This window comes from Scardinius erythrophthalmus (genome assembly GCF_964197995.2).
Source record: "Scardinius erythrophthalmus genome assembly, chromosome: 19".
NCBI classification, from domain to species: domain Eukaryota; kingdom Metazoa; phylum Chordata; class Actinopteri; order Cypriniformes; family Leuciscidae; genus Scardinius; species Scardinius erythrophthalmus.
The window spans coordinates 12,892,034-12,898,260 of record NC_138239.1 but is presented as its reverse complement, the minus strand read 5'-3'; positions in this window follow the sequence as shown (position 1 = coordinate 12,898,260).

The window sequence follows — 6,227 nt, the reverse complement described above, 5'->3', positions numbered from 1 at the left end:
ACACGAATAGCGCGTCAGGCGCGAGTGATTTCAATGTAAAGACGCGTTTATGCGCGTCTGGAGGTCTTGCGGCGCGAATGAGGCGTCACGCTCTCTGCACATAACGGTTTAAAGGATAAACAACAATAAGCAAATGTTGAGTGCTGATCAAGAGTTTTGTGCAAGCAATTTAAGGTCGCGACTTAAAGGTCGCAGGCTTCATTCAGTGATTGAAACAAATATTATTAACATTAATTGAAGTTTCACAGTATATAGAACCTACATTGAACGCTCCGAGCGAGCTGTGCTGTGGTAAACATGGAACTTTTCCTTGACATGAAACGGTAAATAATCAAACCAGTGGAAGCCTGCAGTGCATGAAACTGCTGTATCTAACGTACCTTATTCATGCAATATCTATTCAGTCAGTACAGTAGCCTACACTTTAGTAATGTTTCTGTTTAATGTGTCAACGCTTCTTCCTGTTACCTGTCCCTGATCCCTCAGGCAGCGCGCCCACTCGCAAAGCAGACAGCCGCGCCTCTGCTACCGCGGGCGTTTTCCACATTCTAATATTCATTTTCACCTTCGAAATTCTTTTTTTTTTAAAGTATTCGAATTTAGAATATTCGTTGACAGCCCTGATACTCACGGGAGTTGTAGTGTTGTAGTGTCGTAGTGTCACACTTATTTCAGATGCCTTTTGAAAAGACTACAATTATTCAACCCGCCAAAGTGGCTAGTTGGAGTGACTGTGTTACCCGCCACGAGCAAAATCCACCCGCATTTGGCGGGTTGGCGGGTGTTAATGTCAAGCCCTGGATGTAACTGACAAGGACTCGTACATTGAAACTCCAGTGGGAAATCTCTGCCTTGGTCAAGAAAATACTCAGCTCAACCCATCCAGAGTAGGGATCATCTTGGAAGGGTCTGTGGTAATGGATGAACTGGCCAACCTGCCTCAGGCCTTCTGTGTCCTTTTCGGACTGATCTGTGCCCTGCATTTGTTGTGATAATGATGTACACATGCTTGAGCACAATCAGTGTTTTTGTTGGCATGATGGTGCTTTGTTTTATGCAATGTTCAGGGCATGAGTGACACATTTTGCCACTGTTTCAGGCTTATGATTCAAGGTTGTTAAAGCAGGGGACAACAACCTGTAAGTTAATGCTGTTTTCAAATAAAACTGTAAAAAAATGACTTTTGTATTGCGTATTTGTCTTAATTTAACTGTTCTAGTTTAGCACATTCAATTAATAGAAAGGTTTAGTTACTTTAACTTAAAATAGTAAGTGTTCATGTGACAATACAATTAATATTACAAGAGATTGTAAGTGAAATCAACTTGGCATTCAGTGTTTTGAACTTAAAATAATAAGTCCACCCTTTCATGCATTTAAGTTAAATGCACTCAAGTTTTCATAACCCATTACTTAAAATTTTTAAGGCAACCGGTTTCCTCAAATTTTTTAAGTGAATTCAACTTATCCGGGCTTACATGTTTCTGCAGAAATCCTAAATTAGGGGATTAAAGACTGCACTGGACAATCTAATTGATTTTGACTCTCAACATGACCAATGACCGTAACCAATGAAAGATTCTCAGAGGTTTTTTTTTTTGTCATCTCGTTGATTTGCTCTATAGGCTTAGATCCCATTATGTGATGCTTTAAAGGGTCTAATAATGTGAAAATCATTTGGGGTAGACATTTTGTTTTTCAAGAGTTATTTGTAACTTACTTTTCAAAAGTTTGGGGTCAGATCGATTTAAAAAATTTTTTTTTTTAAAGAAATTAGCAAGGATGCATTAAATTGATCAAAAGTGCCGGTAAATACTTTTACATTATTACAAGAATTGTAACAATTCTTTGGAACTATGTTTTCATGATCTTGTTTGCACAAAAATATTGAGCACAATGGTTTTCAACATTGATAATAATAAGAAACGTTTCTTCAGCAATGAATAATTTCTGGTGGGTCAGGACACTGAAGACTGGAGTAATGATGCTGAGAATTCAGCTTTACCATAACTGGAATGAATCATATTTTAAAATATATTTAAATAGAAAATGTATTCAAAATTCTAATAATATTTCACAATATTACTGTTTTTTACTGTATTTTTGATCAAAAAGCATCGTGACCTAAGTTGATCGTATATAGAGAGTCCATTGGTGCCAATGGTTCTATGATCTACGAGGCTTACAATGTTTTGGGAAACGCAGCTCAGGTGGTTTTATCAGCAACATTTTTAAAAGTACCAAAGGCGTAATAAAATGGGTCATCTCTCTCTCTCTCTCTCTCTCTCTCTCTCTCTCTCTCTCTCTCTCTCTCTCTCTCTCTCTCTCTCTCTCTCTCTCTCTCTCTCTCTCTCTCTCTCTCTCTCTCTCTCTCTCTCTCTCTCTCTCTCTCTCTCTCTCTCTCTCTCTCTCTCTCTCTCTCTCTCTCTCTCTCTCTCTCTCTCTCTCTCTCTCTCTCTCTCTCTCTCTCTCTCTCTCTCTCTCTCTCTCTCTCTCTCTCTCTCTCTCTCTCTCTCTCTCTCTCTCTCTCTCTCTCTCTCTCTCTCTCTCTCTCTCTCTCTCTCTCTCTCTCTCTCTCTCTCAGCACAGATTTTGTGAAGGTTTTTCATTAACAAATCATGTTTTGCCAAACAGTTTGGTGGAGTTAATGGCAGGGTGTTGTTTATGAAGTCAGGGATGGACAAATATCTTTTATAGTCTAATCGTATATGTATCTTTCAGCCTTGATACTATAAGCTTGAGGAGCTTTCATTGGCGGATACATTGTTACTTTGAACATTTTCAGATCATGTGCTCAGCAAAGTCTAATCAGCTTATGAGGTTCTTTGAATGCTTCATGTCACCTTTACGGGAACTTTTTCCAGCATATTACCAACTGGAGTGGGAAAAGGGAAGAAGCATTACGCCTTGAATGGCATTTTGTGGAACACCTATCTAGACAATTGAAATTAAGCTTCTCAATAATGTTTTTGACTTCTGTTAGAGCTGTTTTAAAGAGCATGTCCTGGCTTCAAGTTTGGAAATGATAAAACACAAAATGTCTTCAGCCAAAATTTCTAGAATACATTAATTTGGGAAGGAATATATATATATATATATATATATATATATATATATATATATATATATATATATATATATATATATATATATATTCAAAAATTCATATAAATATATTGCATATATGTAAATATACTGTGCATCTGAAATAATATTTGTTGTAATATGAGTGTTGCATGATGCATTCAGTTAGATGGACCATCAAATGATGTTTTATTAACAAAGTTCGGGAGGAGCACGTTCAAATAATCAAGTAATCAATCAACTCATCAAACAATTACCATGTCTACCCTATCAGCATGAGAGGAAGCATATATATATTCACTCTGTCAACTCATCTAACTTCCTTGACAGTTTTCAGCATCCCTCCACCACCCCGACTCCTCACTCTTGGCTTGTTCTTTCACAGCCAGGAATACGGGGGGAGTACTCTGGGTTCGGGCCGAATACCGAGCCCGGAGCCCTCTCCTCGGACAGCACGCCAAATACGCATTTATTCTATCTGACTTATTTGTAAGTGTGAACTCGTGAAATAGAATTTTAGATTATATCAATGACTTTGTATTAAAGCAAATACAAATTGCAGTGCTGTTGTTGCTCAGTTGCTTGTAACACAATCGTTGCATGCGGTTAAGGCTGACGTGGAGGTATGAGTCACCAGATGTTATACAGTTCATTTATAATCATCATCAGGTCAGATTTGGCCAGTTTTGTTCCTGATCTTTGGTTTTAAATCACTGCTGTGTGTCCATCCGTGTCACTTTACATTGCCACCAGTGGCTATGTGGAACATATGGACAAAATCCAACTGTGTATTATGCATTGGATTTTTCAACAGTATTAAATTAAAGAAATGTCAAAATCTTTATCATCATCTCTTGATGGTCAGTAATCACAATGGTAAATGTACCATTTGCTGCTAATACTCTTACTCTTACTTGGCTGCTGCCCAAAATTATAGTCAGACCAGCTAAACCACAGTGTTGGCATCAGGTAACTAGTGGGAGTTCCTAAGCAAGACAGAAGAAAGATACACAGGTATTACCTCAGCAGACTGATAAAATTGCATGCAATGTGGCTGATTGTAACAGCAGCAAGTGTATGCAAGTATTGAATGTTAGATGGTTACAAGTACTAGGGCTTTTGGCAAAACCAGAATTCTCATTTACAATTTTGTCATCCATTCATTTGATTGTTTGTTCTTAAGCTTGAGCACAAGTGTCACTAGCATGTCTGGACAAATCAAGAACTTCAGTATAACTCTGTAATAGTAAACCAGAAATAATAGAGGGTTTTATCATGGTTCATTAATAGAGAACTTTATGATATACATTAACTCATAAGGCAAGTTGATGGGCTGCTGCTCAATACCAAACTTAACACACACACACACACACACACACACGCGCGTGCACACACACACAGTATATATAGTCTTATATGTTCGCATAAACCAGTCCAATGGCAATATATGTGCAGATTGTGCACATATATACACTTAACAAAATTATAAACACAACACTTTTGTTTGCCCCCATTTTTCATGAGCTGAATTCAAAGATCTAAGACTTTTTCTATGTACACAAAAGGCCTATTTCTCTCAAATATTATTCACAAATCTGTCTAAATCTGTGTTAGTGAGCACTTCTCCTTTGCCGAGATAATCCATCCACCTCACAGGTGTGGCATATCAGGATGCTGATTAGACAGCATGATTATTGCACAGGTGTGCCTTAGGCTAGCCACAATAAAAGGCATGTCCAGTGAGTATGCTGGCCATGCAAGATATGGGATGTTTTCAGCTTCCAGAAATTGTGTATAGATCCTTGCAACAGGGGCCGTGCATTATCATGCTGCAACATGATGGTCGTGGATAAATGGCACAACAATGGGCCTCAGGATCTCGTCACGGTATCTCTGTGCATTCAAAATGGCATCAATAAAATGCACCTGTTTTCGTTGTCCATAACATACGCCTGCACATACCATAACCCCACTGCCACCATGGGCCACTCGATCCACAATGTTGACATCAGCAAACCATTCACCCACACGACGCCATACACGCTGTCTGCCATCTGCCCTGTTCAATGAAAACTGGGATTCATCCGTGAAGAGAACACCTCTCCAAAGTGCCAGATGCCATCGAATGTGAGCATTTGCCCACTCAAGTCAGTTATGACGACGATCTGCAGTTAGGTTGAGACCCCCGATGAGGACGATGAGCATGCAGATGAGCTTCCCTGAGACGGTTTCTGACAGTTTGTGCAGAAATTCTTTGGTTATGCAACCGATTGTTGCAGCAGCTGTCCGGGTGGCTGGTCTCAGACGATCTTGGAGGTGAAGATGCTGGATGTGGAGGTCCTGGGCTGGTGTGGTTACACGTGGTATGCGGTTGTGAGGCCGGTTGGATGTACTGCCAAATTCTCTGAAACGCCTTTGAGCCTTCTAAGAAGCCGTCTCGGCTTATGGTAGAGAAATGAACGTTCAATTCACGGGCAACAGCTCTGGTGGACATTCCTGCAGTCAGCATGCCAACTGCACGCTCCCTCAAAACTTGTGACATCTGTGGCATTGTGCTGTGTGATAAAAATGCACATTTTAGAGTGGCCTTTTATTCTGTGAGGTGGATGGATTATCTCGGCAAAGGAGAAGTGCTCACTAACACAGATTTAGACAGATTTGTGAACAATATTTGAGAGAAATAGGCTTTTTGTGTACATAGAAAAAGTCTTAGATCTTTGAGTTCAGCTCATGAAAAATGGGGGCAAAAACAAAAGTGTTGCGTTTATAATATATATATATATATATATATATATATATATATATATATATATATATATATAGGGATAGTTGATGTGAACATACAAAGTTAAATAGCTGTAATGACTGAAATTATGCATTTCCTCTGCATAACAGACAGTAATAAAATTAGCTGATTAACAAAATAAATTAATTAATTAATTAATTAATTCACTCCATTGGTTGTCAGTCATCCACACCTAATTATGTAAGAAATGTATCTCATCCTCTCTGCAGAGCAGACAGAATTCTGGCATTTAACAAACACCTGGCTTCAACATAAACAGATCTTATGTAGATACATGCTCTAGTTTTTTCTCCTCATCAAAACACAGCAGACACTGCTGGTCTGATATGTTCAACAC